The sequence below is a fragment of the Taeniopygia guttata genome, chromosome 1 (genome assembly GCF_048771995.1).
Source record: "Taeniopygia guttata chromosome 1, bTaeGut7.mat, whole genome shotgun sequence".
Lineage (NCBI taxonomy): Eukaryota > Metazoa > Chordata > Aves > Passeriformes > Estrildidae > Taeniopygia > Taeniopygia guttata.
This window is the reverse complement of record NC_133024.1, coordinates 13,416,199-13,439,312: the sequence shown is the minus strand read 5'-3', so window position 1 is coordinate 13,439,312 and position 23,114 is coordinate 13,416,199. Positions and strand designations below refer to the sequence as shown.

At 41.2% G+C, this 23,114-nt stretch overlaps 1 long non-coding RNA gene across 2 annotated transcripts in view; it reads right to left on the bottom strand.

Moving 5' to 3' along the window:
- LOC115493375 (uncharacterized) overlaps positions 1-22,593 on the bottom strand; it is a 151,365-nt gene extending 128,772 nt beyond the window's left edge. For both annotated transcript variants that reach the window (XR_012053593.1, XR_012053596.1), the window contains exon 1: positions 19,990-22,593. This is a non-coding gene — a long non-coding RNA (uncharacterized lncRNA). The remainder of the gene's footprint in view (positions 1-19,989) is intronic.
- Positions 22,594-23,114: the final 521 nt, after the last annotated feature.

Sequence of the window (23,114 nt, the reverse complement as noted above, 5' to 3'; positions counted from 1 at the left end):
AGGCTGTCTGGCATTTCATGCCCCAAATGCAGCTCCAGGAGACAGAGGTGGGAAAAGAGGGAAAGAACAGGTTGATTTTGTGTAGCACAGTCACTCTAATCAGCCAAGCCTGAAGCATGAGAACCTGGCATTCCCTTTCCCAGTTCCCCTCCCACGCAGTTAACTGGGAGCAATCAGCCCCCAGTGCAACCTGCTGTAGATTCAGCTCCCAGGGCTCAAGAGGCAGACATCTGACCATAAGCTGCTCTTGTCTGGAGCATCAGCCACAGAATTCAGAAATTTCGCCTGAGTGAACCCAGCAGGTTTATTCCTTTTATCATAGGGCTTTACAGCTTCTCAGTCAGGCTCTCCTCTTTAACTTTGGTAGAGAAAAACAACATGTTTTTCCTTTTTTGGCAAAATATAGACCCTCTGAAACTTTTAAATGCAGTCAACACACATTTATCACACTAAAGCAGACGTAGGTCTGTAGAAACTTTTTGTATGACTCCTAAAACCAGAAGTTATATGCAGGTGAAGACAGGCTTCTGTAGCACAAAGACATCCATCCAGTTGATGGGCAGCACTACTGGCTCTCCTCAAGTTCTATCCCTTTCAGCTTACTTCTATTTCATTCCATACGTGTTGGGCAAAGCCACGTTATTTTAAGCTTCAATCACCCGCGTCAATTCTTATTCACACAGCTGAACAGCCCTTTGAACAAAAGAAAGCTCTGCAGGCCCAGACACAGGCTGAATATTTAGGAATCAGAACCAAGGTGGGCTGTGGGAATCCAGGGCTTCCCTCTGGCTGCCCTGGCAGGTCTGGGACCCTGGCAGGGGGTCAGGAACCCCCCTGTACAGAGCCCCCAGAGACACTGTCTGTGGTCTCTGTCCATGGAGAGGAGTTTTCAGTCTTACAGGATGAATTACAAGCTCTGACTGTTTGATAAGAGTAATAATTAAGTGTGACACGGGTGCAAAAGTAAAATTTTAGGTTTCTAGATTAGGGGTTCAGAGGGGACAAGATGGAGGAAATTGGGTGTGTCTTGTCCTTTTTCTCCTTCTTCATGCCCTCCATGTTTCACTATAGTGTTGGCATTTTTCTATTGGTTTAGGCTGGGGACACACTGTTCAACGTAGGTGACAGATATTGGCACATTATTGTAAATATAGTACACATAGTTTCTGGTATATAATGTTTGTACCATCCCACTGAGGGCAGAGCCCCACACACTGCCCTGCAGGACAGACCTGCGGCAGGGCAGCCAGAGGGAAGCCCTGGATTCCCACAGTGGGCAAACCCCTGCAAGCAGTGGAGGAAGAACAGCAATCTCCTGGCCGTGTGTCCAGAGCAGGATTTAATAGAGCAGCAGCCAGAAAGGCTCCCCGAGCACCGCGGCTGCGGGCGCGCGCTGAAGGCAGCGGAGAGCCCGCGCCACTGCGCAGGTGGTGCTGCAGCAGCTGCACCTGTGCAGCCCTGCTGGCATCACAGGAGGCCAAGTTTCACTAGGCAGCTCTTCTTTGGTCTGTGCACCTCCCACTCCTCACAGACCCTGCTTCTAAAGCCCGGCTCTACACGGCCCAAGCCATGTTTACTGTATGACATCTCAGCTGCTCTTGCCTCAGGCCTGTTTATCTCTGTTCGTTTTCTTGCCTAGGCATTCAGATTCCTTCCTCAGTAATGGGACTTTGGAGAGCTTGCTTTCAAACAGCTAATAAAATTCAAAACAAGGCTTCCTGATTTGTTTCTTTGGTACAGTATTCCCTGTTCAGCTCCTGCCAAAGATCCCCTCCCAAGACAGGCAAAAGTTTATTCCAAACCATCTTCCTCCCACATATTAATTAAGCATTACTCCCAGGTCTTGCAGCAGGCTTGCTTTTCGCTGACCACGAGGTAATTGTAGACAGATTTCCAGCCAAACTTCGTTGCTGGCTTAGGTGGTTTTTTTCCCTTCACTTAGGGAGTTCAAATTCACAGAGGTTGTGCTGCGCCTGCTACATTATAATACATGCAGTACACTACAAATATTCTGCTAAAACTTCAGCACCATTAACATATATAATTAGGAAACCCTCATATTACCATGTTGTAGAATCAGCAAACAACATGCAATCCAAGGATTTTGGTTTTGTCTGGTCCTTTTTGCCCGCCAGGTATTGCAATTAATTATACCAGTGCTTTTTGTTTTGCAAGTATTATTATAGTTAATGATGATTAGTGTAGATAATTTTGTTAGGTTGCTGTTTTTTAGCTTAGGGGTATCACTTTCATTCTAAAGTGTTGATTGTTTCTTATCTAACTTTGAAAATGAGATTAGATGTTTCTTGTATTGTCAAACTATATGTAGATTTATATGGTAATTTAAAATCTGATAAGCTATGAGTGGCATAGGATTGTGTAATAAAGCAATCACAGCAGTTGACACTTCAGAGGGAATTAAATTGAGTCTTGCTTTAAAAGAGAGACAAAAAAAAAATATCACTACATGCAGGGGACCAAAGCACTGGGGGATGCATTTAGGGCGACAGAATCATTACTTAACTTACAAGCAGTGCCCTCATTTTCTCTGCACGACTGGACAGGTGCATCCATTATGTGTTATTTCAGGAGGAAGAATAAAGGAAATAAATGGCCAAATACCAGGAGCTGCCTAGAATGAGACAGACACGCTGAAGATTTCCGTGATGGGACTTGGATTAAGGCTTCTCCTAATGCAACTCTCCTTAGATGCTTTTGCAGAGGCATAGGTGGGAGAATAATCAGGCAGGAGTGACCCCAATCCAGTGGATGCTGTTTCTTCTAGAGGAAATTTAAATTCTCCTTGCAGGTGGGGCAAAAACCCTTTTGCCTTCAGATTTAAAGGCAGCTTCTAAACCAACACTGAAAATTGAATTATGCATAAGAACTCTGGACAGAAATACCCTTTTCAGTATCTATGAAAGTGAAACAAGAAGTCAAATGGATGATTTTAGGAAAAGGTGATTTCTCTGGGGACTGTTAGGGAGGCACATGATTTTGCAGGATGGGAGGCTGCCTGCTGATTTCCTTCTTACAAGAAGTCACCCCAGTGTACATTCTTAGGCTTGTGACTCAGGGCTGTCGTGTTGCAGCTGAAAAGTGGTAGGACAGAAGAGGCTAAAAGCACAGTCAAGAGCATGCCAGGAGAAATGTCTGTTTGAATGTGACTCTTGCACATGAAAAACATGTTCTTGGAGCCTCCAAGGGCTATAGCTGCTCTGAACAGGCCAGGGTAGTGCAGTGACACCAGGCCATCTTCCTTTCCCAGTGAAGGACACGGATCCCTCTCCTCCCTAACTCAGAGCATCAGAGGGAGCTGGTGCCAGAAACAAGCCCCCTCATGAGTTTCCCTATGGCACAGACAAAAGATGTCAATTTGAGGACAGATTGGTGACTGGAGAAGACACAGTCACATTTCAGGACCACCCCAGAATCCATATTAAAAGAACTTAAAAGTTGGCATTAAGATGGTGGAAGAAGGGATGGGCTGTGCCTTATAAAAGTGATCTCATTTTTAGCAAGAAAGAAAAAGAAATACAGATACTTATGTCAAGCCACTCTGCATTTAAGAACAGCTGAGTCTCAGTCTGAAAAGCAGAGCTGTGATCTACTTGTTTCAGTTATACAATCCATATTTTATGACCAAGTTGTGATCAAACACTATTACAGCTATTGTTCTTGCAGATTTTACATCTGAATTGTAGACACTGCTGTATCATCAGACGGCTGACACATCCCTTTCCTGGCTGCACAGCATCAGTGGCTATCTGAAACAAGGAGGACGCAAGTCCTGGATCAAAGATGCAGGTGGAGATCCTTTTTTCTGGAATATTATAATTTTGAGTTAATAATCCAAGAATGGAGACCAAGAGACAAAATTCACCTTGGCTGCTAGAAAAAGAAAATTATGGCATTTCCCACTCTCCTTTTTACTCATAAAGTCTTATGCATGTCTTGAATAATTTGGAAATGACCTGGAAAATGTACCTGAACCATGGACTGCTCCAAGAGTTCTCTATTTGCTTTAACTCAAATAAAAATTAATATAATATCATAAATGTGTCAAGAGATAAATTAAGAAAAAAAAATTTGTCTTTTCTCTGCCTGAAAGAGCTTAAATGCTACAGTGCTGCTATCCTCAGTGAACAGTTTTGAGGTATGAAAGCCTTTCCTTAACAGCAAATGCTAATAGAATGCTTTATCAGAGCAAGCAGTACCTCTGACAGCTCAGATCTGCTAGTGAGAGACTGGTTTGCAAAGAAAGAAAATAATTTTTGACTTCTCCTGCACTCTACATCCTCTTGGGCTAGACTGCTGGCACAGCTCTGTTTCTGCTCCCCTAACTAATATCCTTGTCTTTATTCTGCTTTCTTCCTCTGGCCACCTCTTGCTCTGCCCCCCACCATGATCCATCTGCTGCTCACTGCAGTGAAACCAGCCTCCCACCCTCCCTCTGAAATCCACACTGGTGACAATGAGCCCCTTCCCAGAACACAAAATAAAGAGTGAGCAAAGTAAAAACCATATCCTCCGTCATAGTCCTAAATAAGTCGCGAGCATCCAAAAACTAAAAGGCTTCTAGCAGAAACCCCAGAGTAAAGAAGTAAATGCTACTCAGAAAGAGATAAGCCTGAACTCTTAAATCACTTAATGCCTTCCCTGAAGTCACAGATCTGCTGTGGACCAGAGAAGTCAAATCTAGTCTGCTCCAAGGGATGAAGGAGCACTACAGGCAGGACTCAACTTCCTATCCTGCCCTTTCATCTTCAGCAATCCTTGTTTCTCATCTGACACATCTGTGCTATAGACTGCAGTGACTTTAATACCAGAGATTCATGGAGGATTTTTCATTGTCAAACCCACAGCAATGAACAATTCTAACCATTTCTGGAAAATCTTTTTCCATCCCCCTCCATGCCCTTCAAACTATCTTAACAATATATACTGGGTTTATGCAACAAAGCTGCATAAACCCAGTATAAATCAGCTGGTTTTCTCTAATTCAGGCTTGTAACTCTAATAATATTGTGCATTCATACTGCTCTAACTCAACCAAGCAGCAAGTAGTATCTGTTAGTAAAAATGCTTTATTTGTGAGGTGCTCCTGGAACATCTCTGCATAACCAAGTTCAAAAGCAGTTGTATCTCTTTTTTTTTGGCAAACAAACAGCCAGACAAGATCCTTAGCTTAACCAAGAAGTGTATACTAACACCACGTGCTTAAGAATATTCATAATCATGCAAATATCTTTGGCCCATTGACTGAGTCCCTGCAAGTGAACAATTAGTTTTTCCTCTATAAATTTTAATAAGCATAGGGCATACCACCTATGCTGTAGCTATTAGCTTTCTCCTCATCTCATTATAACAGAAGAATCCATTTGGCATTTTTCAGCTTTCTCTGTACGTCTTCAGGAGAAGATTGTTCTCAGTATTCAGCAGCTTCCTTTTTTAATACATTGTCATGAACAAAAGCATGCATTCATTGCTTCTCAGATGTCTCTACAGGACTCAAGAAGAGAAAGTTTTGTTTGTCAGTTGTCATACTTCAGGATATTTTTCATAAGCAAATCATTCACCATTCATCAGCTTTATGTGGTTCTACTAAAAAAAGGAAGTGATTGCTCCACTTTTCAACACACAGATGCAACCTCATTATAGGTCCAAGGATGAGCAACTCTAGATGCATAAACTCATAACCAATTAGCATTATGGGGAGATCTTCTGTACTTTCAAACAAATTTTTGTGCAAGTAGCTAGGGAAAACTGCCCTGTGTTTATTAATTAGAGTGGATAATTAAGACTAATAATCTTACTGAGTTTTTTCCTTCTAATTCACAGCAATTTAGTTAGGAGTAAATAACTGATCTTTCGGATAACTCTCCCAGCCTTGAACAAGTTATTCCTTTTCAAAGGGACAGCTAAACATGGAAAGTGCATTCTCTACAACCACTACAAACCACATGTAGCAGAGGGGAATAAAGCCCAATTTGAGAATTTGTATCAAAGGTCATTTAAACTGCACCTGCCACAGGTCAGCAAAACCTCCTTGCTGCCCTCACATGCACACTTCTCTGATCCCAGGCTAGACAAAAATGACAGGTAACCGGGCAAAAAGAGGAATTTGCTAATTCTGTTGGAGTGGGGAATAATCTGACACATAAATACACTATACTAATTTTCTATTCTTGAGGTCTGCAACAGCTGCACAGGCACGGGGATCCTGGTGTTATGGCAGGGACTGCCACAGAGCCCTGATGCAGTTTTCCAAGAGGCTTACCACTGCTTGGTTTATGTGTCTGAAGGAATATTGCAACAGCCAAAGGCAAAACTCCTTTTGCCATCTCCATGTAGCAAAACATCCGATTTGTGATTCCCTCCAAATACAATCCTTGCTCTTCTGTAATGCTTAGCACCTTTCAGAAGCACACAAAGCACTGTCTGTCACAGCCAGCTGTTTCCTTTCTACACCTTCCCAAGACAGCCCTGAATGGGAATTTCATTAGCTGGCTCCAAATGCAATAGGCCAGGTGTGGAGAGTGTGTGACAGCAGACACCCACCAAGCGCTTCACTCAGTAATCTAGAGAAACAAACAAAAATCCTACAATAATGCAGACTTCTGAATAGAACTTTATTGCTGTTACCGTACAGGCAGGGGGGTGGCACAAAGACACACAGCTGTGGCTGTCATTCCCTAAAAAAGGACCAGGAAATGAGTTTGGTCACAGAACCCTGATCATCCAGACTGGTTTGTGTATTTCATTCCTATCTAGTTTGGGTATTTCAACTATACACATCCATCATGCTGCCCAAGTAAATCCAGGTATGGAGCTCACTCCAGAGGTGACAAAGATGGCATTCCACAGGACTTGGATTTATTTTCTCTACAGTTATTTACCAGTGAGAAGGCTCATGACAGAGAAAAACAATTTTCCAGACTGCTACAATTAATTGGATGTGATAGGAGATGTTTCAGACTGAGAAAGCCACACAAACTACTTTGTAGCAAAGCAGTCCTGGGGAGCCAGAGGAATCCCAGGTCCAAGGACCACCAAAGTACAGATTTGGCTAAACTGCTCATGAGATGTGGCTAAACTGCTCATGCAGTCTGGAGATGAACTAGAGAATACCACACAGCCCTGGGGGGAGGGACCAGACCCTCTTAGAGCTGTAGATGCAGCATGCATGCTCATACACAACCAGGGTGGAGGATAATTGTTCACTGCAGATATACCCAGTGCTTTACAGATACCATTTCTAAGGTTTACACTCTGAAAAGCATTTAAAGTCTTGAAACAATCCAAATAGGCCCAAGGCAGTCTAATTTTCCTTTCAAGGAGTTATGAATTTATACTTAGGCTCCTTCTTAACAGACCATTTTTGACCCAATGGCCCATGATCTCCTTCAAATTGAGCTACAGCCTATCAGTCAACTTCTGTTTAGTTCACAGATCATCAATGCAATGGAATTTAACAGCTGCTCAGGAGCTATTATAGTCTTTCATGTCAATCTGATTATCAAGGGTGCAAAACAAATGTCAAAAATCTTCAAGAATAATTTTAATTGATATTTACTGACCATACACAAGTAGCAAGCCTTTATGCCCTAGCCTTTTTTTTCAAAGGGTAAAGCCAAAATACCTTATGACCAAGGAATTAAAGCTGCTAGAACAAACTGGTCAACACAGTAAACATCAGATGTATTCTAAAGCTGTAGGAGCTTAACAGCACATTTACTCAATAAATCCCTGCTCTTCCTTTCATTCCTATAAAATAAAACTAGCTAAACTTCAAAAAGAAGTTTGAAAGGGAATATTTTTTATTAAGACTTCATATTGGGCTTACTGTAGGTCTTTTGTGTACTTAAAATGAAATCCTCAAAACATCATGAATATATGAAGGCTCAAGAAGAAAAAAAAAAAGAAGTTGTTTTACAGAGAGGAACGATTTTTATAAGGCAGGAAAAAAAACTAGTTTGAGGTCAGATATATGTTTCAAAGCATGAACTATAAACACGTACATAACCTAATTACTGGGAAAGAGAAAGCCCTGATGAGCCAACAGAGCATAAAAAACCAAACTCAAACTGTAGGCAGCCTTGAGAAATTGTCTAAAGCAGTAGTCTTCATTTTCTTTAGTAAAAAAAAGAGGTGGGGGCAGAGAGACAGCAAGAGGCATTAAGTCAGTGGTTAAAACATTTAAAGTGTTCCACACCCTTTTGGAAAACACAACCCAAAAAACCCCCAAACTCTGAGCCAAGGGGAAGAAGCTACAAATAGCCAGACTTCTGCAAGTTCAGGGATGAACTCACACATGTGAGCAAGGGGAAGCCCATCTGTGCTCCTTAGCAGAGGGAGAGGAAGGTGATGAACGATTTGTCTCTTTCAATAATTTCTCACAAGACTTCTCTACATCATATAAAACACCTCAAAGAGCAAACAGCTGCTGACCACAAGCCTCAGTTCCTCCACTTCCAGAAAACATTTTCACACAGAGTGACAAGGTTTTTTTCTTTTTCTTTCCCTGTCCGAAAGGATTTTGGAGGTGTGTGAAAACGAATTAGAAAAGGAGCACCATTACTAAAACAGCATTCAGGTAAGAGGTAAGCATCCATTTTCATTCCCTCAGGAAGAGGATGATAGTACATTCTAAATTACTAGATACCCTCCACCTCCTCAACACCTCTTCTAATAGATACCTATTAAAGAGCAGCCTTAGTCCAGAGCTGTAAACTAAAGGTTTTAGGAAATGGGACTTAGTGGTTTGCATTCAAACCATCACTTTTGCTCCCTGTGTCATAGGAGAGCTGATCACATCCTCTGAGGTTTCCATTTGTTAGCAAAAGGCAGCTGGATGTCCAGCATGACAATTTTAAGTGGCTATAAAATGCACACCTTGCTCTTTCACACCTTCTTGAAAGAAGGCAACCCATCATGAAGTTCTAGATTATATACTCAGACTTGAGGAGTAAATATGTTTGATTCTCAGGTATATCAATTATCTGTTTGGCTTAGCCCTCATTTTCTTTGTGAGTAAAACATAATATTGGAATTTAGAGTCATTGCTAGGACACAGAATCCCTTGCAGAGAAAGTGAAGACTACTTAGGTAGCAAGGCAAATTTATTAGAGGGAATTGCAAACTCAGCATTCTCCAAGAGAACTTAGTCTCAAAAGAATAAAATTAATTTGAATCAAAAGAAGAAAAACAAAAGGGGAAAATTTACAGATTAAAAAGGCAGGCATTATATTTATACATATAAATAACTGATACATTGAAATAAAAAATAAATTCTTAAAACAAATGCTTTTGCTGGTTTTTCAAGGTCAGAATAGATTTTCTCTCACATTCAGAGGCAAAACTAGGATGACATATTAAAAGCCATTTAGGACTAGGAAAGATCATCAACTCACTTAGAAACCAAATGCAACAAAATGTTAACTATTAAAAATATTCTGTTTGTTTCTATTAAAAGTTTTCAAAGTGTTTGTTCAAATAGCTCAATTGCCATACATGCATGCCACAAAACTGTTGATCTAGATTAATTATCCTGTTCCCTTTTAAAATGTCAGAAAAAGGGGAAGTTCTATACACTTTTTTTCCTCTGCTGTGTCTTTACATTCAATCCAGGAGGCAAGAGAATACTCCTGCTTTAAACCTTTTGACTGCTCTTCAAGCTTATTCTTGCATAAAACTTTACCCCTATTTGAAACAACTCTGCTCAGAAATAGAGATCTTCTGAAATGCAGAAATGAATGAAGCAGATTGCTCTTTTCAGTGTCAAATCAGAAGGAGAAATAAATAATAAATAAACAGCTGAAAACTGTAAAAGATCAGCATTTACACACCTGTGCACAGGTGGATTGCAACAGAGCACCAGGCTGCTATTAAATCAGAGTAATCAGTGAGACACATTCACAGAAATCACTGTAAGAAAGCTTCAATGTGGTTTTCGCTTTAAACTCTGTGAAATGTGGGTCTTCAAACTAGCTGAGCTCCCACTTTTTGGCTTGATAGTATTTTGAGAGAGGAACTTTTGTATCCCTACAGAATTAACAGGATCCTCTCATTGTCTCATGTTTACATCCTATTTCCCCCTAAAGGAGCAACTGCCTGGGTGGAATTGAGGGGTTTTGTGCCAACCATTTGTTCCACACTGGCCACTACACTTGTCAGGCAGGAAGCTGCCTTGATTAAGTTATTTGTATTCCTAAGAGACTTCCTACTGCCTGGGCTCACTCTGCAGTCCTCTAACCCTGACCAGGAACAGCTGAACAAGTGACAATAGTCTTGGCTGGTTTACGCCATTAAGACATAATGCCTGTCTCACCAGCACACATTTAAATGGTGAAGCCAAAGCTTTGCTGCTCTTTTCAATACACCAGTGTACCAGAAAGAGCCAAGCAGATTTTCAGGGACAGCTCTGGTGCACAATCAGAAATCCTCAACATGATTTTGAATCCTAAATTCCCACAGGTCAGACACGTATGCTGTTCCCTCTTCACTCGCTCTTGGCTTTCTGAGGTGCCTCCCAGCTGAAAACATTTCATTAGAGTTTTATAGCATGAATTTGTACCCAAATACATAAAACTTGAGCTGGAGGGGACAAAGCATCAGAGCATAGAAGTTCCTCTCAGAACAAATGGAGACCGGGCCAGGCATCACATCCTACAAAGGCAGGATGAGACCAAGTGGCTGCACAGCTGACTGTGGCTTCTAAAGCTGACTCTCCAGAATCCCACCCTTCCCTCACTCTTCAGAGTTCGCTGTCCAACTTAACCAGGTTTAAAACACTTCTAGCCCACCCTGTTTCTCTTTTCTGCATCATTGTGGCTAATGAGTGCAGCTGAGGGTCTTTTTAAGTAAAGAGACAAAGAACTGCTCAGTGTTCTGATACAAAAATATAGTAAAAATGTAGTTTTCTCTCTCTCATTACTTAGTTAAGAGGCTCACCCTGAGAGAATTTAATCAGAAAACAAGCAAATGCACTAATTTGATGAAGTAGACGAGTAAGCACACATCACTTTTGTGCAGTCCTGTGTTTAACTACTTTGAAAATACAAATCTAAAATAATTTCCAAAATTCCTTGACTTTTTCCTTACTCCTTCCCTTCTTAAATGGGGAAAATAACAAATACAATTTAAACTCCACATACATTCAGGGAAGTAGCTGATTCTGCAACCCATTAAAGGAAACACTGAGGCAGACAGTAGGATTAGCAAGTGCTAACCATTAAAAACATATTTTTAAGTTTCCCTGCAATACTTTTCAAAAGAATGTTCAAATATGCCATTAAGCTCATTATTTCTTTAACATTACAGATATTAGCATCATCATAATACCACTATTCATACATCATCTTTTTTTCTGTCTATTCCTCTTCTAAACTTGCTGTCCTCTTCAAAGCAAAGTTCTTTTACTTAAAAAACACCCTTCTCCCTTGCCAGCAAAGCACTCTAATTTTCTTCCTTCAAATCCCTCCATATAACCTACATTTCACTGAGATTGGCAGTAGTGCTCTAAATGCTGTCAGTATCACACCCTATCTTACAATTTTACTCTTATCCTGTGTATCATATTCTTCTAAAATCAGATTCTAAATTGCTTGGGGCTTAAAGTCGCCTTTCTACTTTTCTTTATCTTAAATCATTCCAAAGGGCCAAGCTCTTCCCACCCCGACTGGTTAATTTGCAGGAGCTTTGTGGCAGCTAGGAGTAGAGACAACATTACTCTGCCCATGAACTAGGAGCCAGCTGAGCACATGTGATTGCAGCTCCATGTTTTCCACATCAATGGACTGTATCACTGACATAAAAAAAAAACAGGCTACATGGCATTCAGAATGTACATCAAGGTCAGCTGGTGCTGCTTATTTTCAGCAATGTCTTGACAGACCTGTGACTATTTTAATTCATTTCAATTTTTGTAAGTTAATATTTTAAAAAATCAGGTGAGTTTTAATTATGATTTTTCACATTATTATGTCCTTAAAATTATAGAATGAGGTGAAAAGTATAAGTGATAATCATGAAATCCCAGCAGCAAATTCTCTAAGTGAGGCAAGTGAACTGAGACTGAGGAAAACAAGAAGTTCTCTGATAAATTGAGGGTGCACACTAATATTACAGCAGCAGAGTATAGCAAGGACTACACATTCAATAGTCTAAAGATAATGTGGATGTCATCAGGAAAAAAAAATCCACCTTCTTGTTAAAGGTGATAGAATGTTAATCTTTTTAATAAAGGAGAAAAACCTTTTTTAAATTATAGTTATATGGATTTAATGGAACCTCTCCCTGTCAAAATATTAAACCAAACTCACCCCAGGAGTCCTGACCATCTAAAACATACATCTTTCTCCAATCCTTTTGAAGTAGCAGTATATACCAGTGAGCTTTTTAATTGACTTTTTTTAAAATATAGAAAGCCTTCATAAACATAAAATGAGCCAATTTAAAACATTGATGCTCTTTGTACTGAAGTGCTGATGAGATAAAAAGCACATCTGAATTACAGAAAGCACTGTTTTTTAAGAAAAGGTACCTCTAAGAAATTATTAAAATAATTTTCGCTTAGTGATTTTCTAAGCCAAGGAGAGAAAAGTCATTTTACACAGGCTTATTTTCTCCATCAGCCAAGGCATCACAAGGGCCTTGGTCTGCTTTTAGAGCTGGGGTACATGAGCAAGAGCAGCTTTCTGAACACTGCAGTCTTATCATCCTTACAACATGAGACAATCGGGCTCATTCCAAGTGGCAAGAGTGATGTGGCTCCCAAAATATCCTGCTGGGGCATGGCAGAGGCTGGTGGTACATGGGTGAAGCTCCTTTTCTTTTGTCCTATTCTTACCACAGGGAAGGGAGACCAAAGCCTCCTCCCTCAGTGCTGCTGGGAGTTGGTGTCTAACCCAAGCCAGAGAGGTGAGGATTGCAGGAAACTGAGGTGGCACAGGTCAAACAGGAATCAAAATCTGGTTTTTAGTCTTCATAAATTGTAACCGACAGGAAAGAATCCATTGTTTGGCATCAAAGGAGAAATACATTCCAAGTACAAATTAAAAAATGCAGGCCATCATTTATTTCAGTTGAAAGACACAGCAGAGGTGATAAAAAATAGCAATATAATGAAGGCATGCTGTTTGAGACAGAGAGAATAGCTGGAATGCTGTTCAGTGCAGTGAGCATGGATGCCTCAAAGAGACTGGGCACTACAGTGTCCCAACAGCCCACTGCAGGACATGCACAGGCCAGTTTCTAGCTCTGTGTTCAGCTCAGACTCACAGGAGATTTAAAGCCCTGACCCTCAAGAACTGCAAGCTCTGAATCCCAAATTTATCTACAGCCACACTGTGACACAGATTATCAGCCCTGTTGTGGCTGAGTGTGCGCTGGAAAACATCAAATGTGAGAATACTGGGGGAACTTGGAAGCTGGTCCAAATATACAAACCTGTTACCCTTTTCCTAGAGTAAACGATGCCTTATAAAGCATCCAAGGCATGGATTGTCTGAAGCCCAATATAGCTTTGAGATTTTCTTGCTTTCCTCTACTCATCTGTTCTTTTTAATCTCGTACTCCAAGCAAAGCTTCACTTCTACAGCACAGAGGCTTCAGCTTCTTGCTGTATTGGGGAGTTACGAAGCTCCAAAGGCATTTTAATAGGAATACTGTAGCACAGCATAGAGGCAAGAAAAAAAAAAAAAAAACTAATCAAGACACTACATCTGAGATGAAAAGTTACTGCTTTCTCCTAAAAGTTACTAGTTTCTCCTAAAAGAGAAAGTAAGTCAGGAAAGTTACTCTTTAACATTCTCTTTGATCTGTGTATGAATTCTTCATTTAATTTGCTTAAGCTTGAAAAATGTGGACAAGGGAGAGAAGAATTTTTTATGAGAACAATGGTTTCACATCAAACCAACTTCATTTGAGACTTCTGAAAAGGCATTACCTTATGTGTTATAAATCTTTATTCTAGACCTTTCCCACAGTTCAACATAAAGTGAAATAAAAAGAAAAAAAACAAATCATTACATTGTACAGGAGATGTGTCTTGCTAAAGGTGGAAACCTTTTGAATAAGATAGCAAATTTAGACCTTATTACTGAAAAAGTTACACTCAACATTTGCTATGTATTTTTGAAACAGGCAATGGATGTGAGGTATGGAATAACATGGACTCCTTGAGAAAAGGACTCCTCCTGAAAAATACTGTATAATAGATCTGCATAGTTCATAATGCTGTCCAGAGGATTTTCAATGCCACATTGAGACAGCAGCTCCACAAACAGCCTGCAGGTCAGAGGATTTGGATGTCTGCCTAGGAAGCCACTGGGGTGACCCCATTTTATTGCCTGTGCCCAAGCCTGTGCCACACAGCTTTGGGATTGATAAAGGCATTTGAAATTGATAAATTCCCCCCAGCCTGTCCAGCTCTCCAATCCCTCACAGAGGCTGGCAACAGCACATTCCTCGCTGTGCCACCACTGGCCCTGGGCACAGCTTAGCCCCACAGGGGAGGTTGGCTTTCTGCCCTAGAGACTGAGAAGTCACTACAGAGTGTTTGTGCTTTCTCCTGGCCAGTTTCCTTCAACTTGGCTGACTCCTCAGCTGGGAGCAACGAGGTGTGGTGAGGAATGGGCCACCCACAGTGGGGCAGGCCACTGACACTATCCCAACATCGTGCACCAGCTACCACCAGTGCATTGCAGAAGCATTCACTGCCTGCACCTGGGTGCTCAGCTCTCTTTTACTGCACATCTCTACAGAGGAAATGACCAACCAACCCCATCCCGTCAGCTGCTTCACCAAATATCCCTTCTATGGCCTAATGCCAGCACAAATGCTGCTATAAACATTAGAGAGGTATAATTTGATCCTCAAAGCCCCTTGATGCCTTTCCCTCCTTCAGCCTTGCAGATAAAGAGTGCATCATGAGGCACATTGTATGCAGTTTTGTCAGAGGAGGCAGTAAAAGCTGGTCCCATGGTCACATTAAATGTCCCTAGGTACCTCTTGTTAGAAGAGAATAAGGACTTTTTTTGTGCTTTCTTCAGCCAACTCTTCTCCCTGGGTGATGTACTAAGTACCTGCCAGCTGTTTTACATTTGGCACAGGGAGCTGAATACTTTTTTTTTTTTTTTTTTTTACAATGAAGGCCACTACATACATGTAAGCTATTAATTCAAAGACAAACGGGCACTTCTTTGATGGAGAGATGTAAGTCTGTGAGGCAGAGATGGGTTAATAAATGTGAAAATGAATCCTCTAAGGATAATGTGCCACTGTCAAATAGTAAAACAGCTGAAGCACTATTCTGACACCTCCTCAGGACACATGATATTCTCTTAAAATGTGGGCAGGGGAGAGACTTTTGATGTCTGGCCCTATCATTTATATTTTTAGAAGGCTATACAAAAATACTCTGACACCCTGAGGTATCTAATGGTTCAACAGTTCTGTACAGTAGGTTCTGCCTCCTTTCTAAGGCACACAAATCCATAAACCTTCACTGACCTGTAGTGTCAGTACGTTCCTGCCTGCAGCCCTTTTTTTCTGCTGTGTTAGAAAGCCTGATGAGACTGCTTATTGAATTTCTTCCTTTCAACATCAAAGATACCAGTCGTGCTCTCCAATTATTTAATAGATTCTGCTACAGTGGAGATCACCAATTCATTTTCACCAGAGATATCCAGTCATTGTAAAGAGCAATTATATATAATAACACCCTAGCTGTTCTCAAACAGTCTTTTATCAAACACATAGCCCAGTGATTACCAAGATGGGCAATGATCTGATATTGATAATAAAATTTAATGTCTTTGGTGTTTTACCAAACTATCAATGGCTTTGCTCTGCGGACCCCAGCACTCAAAATGAAGCAGCAATGTTTGGACTGCCTTTTGCTTTAACTGTTAAATATTTATTTCATGGTCATGCTCTTTAAGCCTCACAGAAAGGTGCCTCTGATTCAGCTTTTTGCTGCTTGGCAGTGCTGTCTGGGGGAATGACACAGGGAGACAGGAGATGCTGACTTCTAAAGCCAGTTCTGTTGCTGGGCAGCCTGAAGCAAGATGCTTTGTCTCAATCTCCCCAGCTGTAAAATATTCCTACTTAACTGTGCACAGGGGCTGAAGATCAATTTGTTAATGGCTGTGCATTAGCACTGTGCACAGCTCTTTGAACATATAATATGTCCTAAAAATACTAACCCTTTTTGCCCTTATTCACAGATGACTTTTCAGACCAACAGATTAAAGTATTCCTTTTCCAAAACTTTCCCTGAAATAAAAACCTCCGTGGTAGCTACTTACTGAGCCTCATCTCTTGGTGGCTCTGAGGTGGCAAGTCCTCGACTTGAAGTAAAAACTTTTTCTAACCCTTCCTTTTACAGCTGTGATAAAACCAGAGGCAAAATTAGAGCAGCGAGGTTCACAGCGCTCAGTTGACCTCGAAGCATAAATTGTGAAGAGCAAAATGAGAGCATCCACCTTCTCCAGACTCATTCTGAATCCAACCAGCTGACAAAGGCTGCAGTGATGAAGATAATCACTGTCTTGAGCAGATGGATGGCAGAGACAAGTGTAAAGTTCCCTGCCCTAGAAAGCTATTATGTCCCACAGGCAGTTCTCATGCATTTCAAAAAAATCCATATTCCAGCCAGACAACACAATCCTCTATCTTTCATACCTTATCCTTTCTCACTTGTAGGGCGACACTAGACACAAGTTTCCCTTGGCATGTTCTCCTTTTCTGCCTTACAAATCACCTTCAGGCCAGCAGTGGCCATTTGCCTGTTAGGCAGGACAGGAGCACTGCTCCTGCTGGAACAGGGACTGCAGCTTCCACAGAGCCTGCCCACAGCACATCCTGGGGGCCACACAGCATAAGGAACAGATGCTTATGCATGAAATACATTTCCATGAGGCACTTCAACTGCCTAAAGCATATTTCATTCATTCCACCCCCTGGATACGTAAACTGCTGGATATCTCTTTTCAGAATTTACCAGGCTGAAGCCTTAAAGAGAGGAGTTGACTGAAAGGCAGCAAATACACACGGGTGCATGTTGGCAGAGGGTGAGGGATGAGCACTCTCCTGGGAAGAGAGGATGGGTGGGTGGGTGCAATTATTCTGCCACAGGAGCTCAGATCTTTCACCACAGCAGAGCCCCACACAATCCGTATGCCAAGGAATTCTCTGGCTCTAGGCTGAGCCAGGCCCAATATGTCAGGAAGCCTGGTGGGGGACACTCATCCTATTCTGCCTCTCAAATCAGCAAGAGTTTGGGGGATGTTCAAAAACACAGCATGGCTGTGTAATTTTGTTTACAGGATTGAATCCCATAGACCAAGGAGCCTATAGGTGTCAGCAGCAGACACCAATCCCTGTGTGGGGACTTTTTGTGGAGTCAGGGACTCCACAGTGCTCCAGGAGAAGCACTCCTCAGCTCCATCACCCCGAGTTTCAGCACTGAAACTGGCCTATTTTGCCTCTTACTATCAACTGCTCCAGCTCAGACCTATAATTGGAATTCATACCCTGCAAAAGCTAGAGCCTGCAGCTAACAGACACAGCAAATTATTCAGCATTAACCAGCATAACCTGCACTGGTTTTCATGTTGCCTGTTTCCCACTCCTCCCCAGTCACTTACAAGCACTCTGTGGGCACAGAGGAGCCATGTGGAACAGCCATAGCAGTTGGGAAGGAATTTTTCCTGTGCACGTGGCCTCTCTACTTCTTATTCCAATGCCACATCCATTCTTTTTCCACACCAGGCAGCTGTGAGACTTTGTTAATATAGCACGCAAAATCTATTTTCATCTAGCATTCAAAACATGACTGTAAATGGTTTATTATTGTCATACTTTTAGATTACTTTAACTTTAGGAGCAGTGCATTTCTGCTCTTCATTTTTCCTGGCAGTACACATTGCTTCTCTTCCCTGTAAGGTGAAAGATCTATAGACTGCTGGTTGTCAGTGCTTGCAAGTAGCCATTTAAAAGCAGATATTTTTTGTCAGCATTTTTATTTGTGAAGCTTCTATGACAGATTTGGAAATTGAAGCCCTTGATTTATCTCTAGGCTGAAAACTAGACAGAGGGAAGGACACCATGAGCCTTAGGAATGAAATTACAAACATGTCATTACCTCCTTTAATCTGTTCTTGTTTCTGTGAAATTGCTCCAGACAACCCCAAAAATCCATGTGCTTTTACGATAAAAAAATCCTCATTTCAGGCTATATTCCTCCCATATTATTTCAGGCCTCTCACTGTTAACTTGTGTAAAAACAAAGGCTAGTAAATATATTTCTTTTTAACTTGCCTTGGAGCTAAGACAACAGACTCAAGCAACATACAAAACAGTCATGTCTAAAAATCCCCCTCTCTCTCTTTGTATTTTCCTTGAGATTTTATTTTGTTTGTTTTTTTGAGTTTTTTTTTTTTTTTTGCATATTTATTAAATCTCATTTGTCTCACAGGAGAAAATGGTTTGATAGTGAGTCAGTTCAGGGCACACTTGGCCTAACATAACATCACATCTGGCACCCTGAAACCATGACTGACAGAGTCTGACCAAGACACATGTGATGGGAGTAGCAGGGGTTATTGCAAAGCAGGAGTGAGAGGCATGGGAGGAACTAGAGTGAGAAAGTGGCAAAAAGCCCAGCTCCCATTTGTCTGCTCAAGCATTTCTATTAGCTCTTGTTTTGCCACTGTACTGTAGGTCTACACAGAAATTAAAATAATCAGTTTGTGCTGTTACCCATGTGGCAGCATCCATGGGTGACTGAAAAGCCTCTGCTGTGATGAGAAGAGCCTGAGGAGGGGATGCAAAGGGATGCACAAAGTAGAGCCCCTTTCCTGAGCCAGTCCCCAGGCTGATGCTGGCACTAGTGGCAACTCCCAAGCAAGCAGTGCCAAGTGGAAAATCGCAGCTTGCCTCAGCTGGGTGTATAAAACTCCCTTTTGGGCTGGCTGGTGTGTTTCCCATGTGAGAAACACTCTGGTCATCCTTCAACTATTCACAACTGAGACGGTCATCTGATGGCAAGAGAATGATGGCCTCGTCCTTTGTATGTTTTCAAGTGGTGGAGAACAACTGTCAGGTCTTATTTGGGCTCAGAAAGCAGACAGAAAGCAGCAGTAACAGTGCCTTCACACCTTACATAGGTCTCAGAGGGTAAAGAAGTCACCTACTGTGAAAAAGGTCTCATTTCACTCCGAAAAAAGTCTGGGAGAAGGCCACTCTTCCTGGGATAATTCCAGCCTGCATCTCCAAACTCCTTCACCGCTACCACAGAGCTGAAACAAAGCTGTGCTAACAAGGAGGAGAAATGTGTTCTTCCCCTTCTATCTTAGGTGATCTGACTTTGCAGAAGAATGGGTTAGGTCCCTAGCTGTTAACCTTAAGAGTTATTCTCATCATCATTGACCCAGTAAAGCTGTGATCTTATTCTTCTGAGAGTTAGCAGCAGTGACAAACAGACCCTGAAGCAAACGTGGGCATCTCCACAGCCCTATCACTTCACAGAAGAGCACTCATGCCAGAGCTGAAAACACTGACACCAGGGACCACACAACCTCATTACCTTCCTGGTAAGTCTGCTGTTTGACCTGGTTTCTGCAAAAAGTCCAGGCAACAGGTTCCAGTACTGAGCCCAAAAGAATATCTGATTTATGATCCACTCAGCTAACTTGTCAAAGACTCAGAAAAAGGTGAAAATTCAGAAATATCCCTTTTGTGAGCATCTCATGCCATCCAATTCTCCACAACTATTTTAAATGCATCCCTTTGCAGTGGGCTAAGGAGCTACAGCCTAGACACCCAGATCCACGCCCTAGGCACCCACGCAGAGTCCAGATTCTGCTGTGACAGAGAGGCACTAAAGGTCAGATATCAAAACACACAATTTCAATCCTTAAGCCCATTTACTAACCCACCTCTATGTTCTGAGATTCCTCTCTGTAACACAAAATCACTACTCACCCTTTATCACAGGTGTCTTGGGAGAATAAAAGCAGTAATCTCCTAGAAAATTTAGATGCTGTACTGAATAAATGTTATTAGTACACACTGCCACGCTGCTGTTGTCTGCCTTCAGCAGGGAGAGCTGGAAACTGTGGGTGACAGCATTTGAGCAAGAGAGGGCTCTGGGCAGAGAAAACAAATAGGCAACTTGATTTTCTCTCTCCTCCCACACCCACTAAATGGCCACATTTATTGAAATGGCCACAGCTGAGGCCAATGATAGCCAGGTGCCAGACATCACCAAGGCAAAACCAAAACTGTGTGTCCTGAGGAGAGAAGAAAATCAGCCCTGTCAGAAAGTGATGAGCAAAACCTGTGTGTAGAGGACAGAGAGCTGGACCTTACCAGAGAAATGGTGTCCCTCTTCTTTAGAAAGTAACACTGCTGTCATTAGATCAACCTTCTTTAGGGAATTCAAATCAGTGATGGAATCACCAGAGGAAAAGAAAGTAATATTCAATCATCAAGGATTAACAAAAGCCATGTTGTCATTAGCATGAGCCACTTTAATGATGATTCCTATTGTTAGGTGCTCAGGCTGCAAATTGCCTTCCCACATAACTTCTGTCATTGTGATATCTTTGTGATGAATGTAAAAATTTGCTTCATAACTTGACCATAATAAAGCATAATTCAGGCTTAAAATTACTGTTTACATCTTTCACTTATGGCATAAATACTCTTTATGCACAATATAAATAATTTTCCATATTGATTATGCAATGACATTTTTCTACAGGCACATAATTTTATCATTTGTATGGCATTTCACATTATTTGGGGACAGGTAAATTTGAAACACTTTGTTGCATAATCTCCATTTTGGAGGAGATCTTTTGAGATAAACACATCAGACATCAGTGCTTGGTGCTAAAATTAAATCTTCATCTGCCTAAATGTGTGGGTTATGAGTGCAGCAGAACCATTTACATGTCAGTGAGATGGGAATCAATTCTGCAGAATGGAAAGATTACTTAATCTGAGATATATTTTCTTGTTTTAGAACTTGTGATTGACAGACTACCTTATTACTCTTCCTTTTTTTCTTAACTTTAAGAATATCTAATGAAATTAATCACAGCCTGGAGGAGACAGTTTGAAACCTGCTAAAAATTATATATGTCAGAGCAAGCTTTACAACTCACTTGGACTAATTTGCTGCTGGCAAATATATCATTGTCACACACTTCTGTAAACTTTGCATTTGCAATCTTTTGAACTAACCACACAGACTGAAGCACTACTTTTCAAATTTTAAGAGTGTGATAGAAGTGTTGATGCAGGGTTTCTAACTTGGCAATAGCTCAAATAAGGATGTATTGTTATAATCCTATGTTTGCTAATAAGTTGTTTAGTCCATATCAGAGCACAGAGTAGAAAATAATAATTTTATGACTTTCAAATAAAGCACAAAACAATGCTCTAGAGCTAAAGTCAAAAACTGGAGAAATATGTCTGTACAGGAACTTGTACTTTATGCATCAGGTTGTACCTTAGGATCAAATAATATCTTTAAATAATTAATATTATTATTATTAATGAACTCACACAATAATTTATGTTTCTTGAATGGACAAAGAGGGTTGCATTACCCAATACCCAGACTATGCAAACATTTTATAGAAGCAGCAAAAGTCAGAGGGAAGTCTCCAGCAGGTTCTGTCTCTTCAATTCCTGTCACTACTGTCAGTTCCCTGTAAGTTACTGATTTCTGTTTGAAATAAATACCAGGAAAAATATGTGTGCTATTACAACTCCTGCACTAAAGCAAAGCCTTAATTACAACCTCCTATTCTCCTGAGTCGAGTTACTGCCACATCTGACTGTCACACAGCCCATCTGTTGCCAAAGTTGTTTTGCTGTGCGCTGGCGAAGGCGCGGCAGGCGCGGCAGCGGGATGGAGCTGTCCTGTGGAGAACTCTTCTCCAGTGTCAGCATTCGGAGATGCCTGCTCATTTCCAGACTGGGTGCTGCCATTCCAGCTCTGACAGCCATCTGAGCTGGGTTTATTAGCAAAGTCAGGGGATGCTGCTGAATTCGGTTTCTTTCTACGTCGGTGGCTGTCACAGACATTTGCTCCCCTGAGACCGCCTAAGTGCAAATCTAATGGGATTTCTAATGCATGTTAAACTAACATATTAGTGTGAGGCAAAGGCTAATTTTTACATCAGAATCTTTGAAGGGTTTTAAAAATGTGCCTTAAATCACTTCATACATGGAAAACATGGAATGGATGAGAGACTTGCTCAAAAGGCAGTACAACCTAGGTAACCTGATACTGATTTTGCTCCTATCAGCTCAAGGGATTTGGGGAAGAGAAAACCCCCTAAAGTAACTAACTCCTCCTGACCCAAACATGTTGACAGCAAAATAGATGTGTACTGACACAGAGAGAGTCAGAGACAAAAGATGCCTAGGGATTTGAATAAATATATTTTGAGCTATCAGTATATATATAGTAGATATATATTGATATCTCAAATATATTTGGAGATTAGATCAGATGCAGATCTGTACTCTTTAGCCATGTTGTTATGGAACTTTTGGTTGACAAGAGGCACAGGCACAAGAGAAGCAAGAGAAGCAGTCTCTGGCTTCACTCATCACAGATCAAATATCATATGAAATGCAGGTTTGCAAGACATGTTTTGACTTTCTAATTCATTACAGTGGGAAGCAGTAAGAAACCCAGCTACTTACAGACTCTGTTTAAAAACCAAACAAATAAAGCAAAACTTTGAATACTGTTTAAACGTTTCTTTCTTACCCCTTTTTCTCCGCTTCTTCCCCCCCCCCCCGCTTTTGATTATGAGAAATTTGCTAAAAAATGTTACCCAGTACAATAAATTTAGGAAGGAATAGGCAAGTTCAAGAAACTAAGTGATCACCTCAATAATGTTTTGAAAATTATTATTAGGATTTTTTAAATCAATTCATGGAAAAGGCAAGTCTTCTGGTGAGAAATGATTTGCAAAGGGACTTTTCACACAGCAGTCTTGCAGTGACACTTCTGCTTTTGGTTTAAAGCCCAGCTCTCCACTGAGGAAATGTTGCTGTAATCCTGTACCAGCCAGATGAAACTG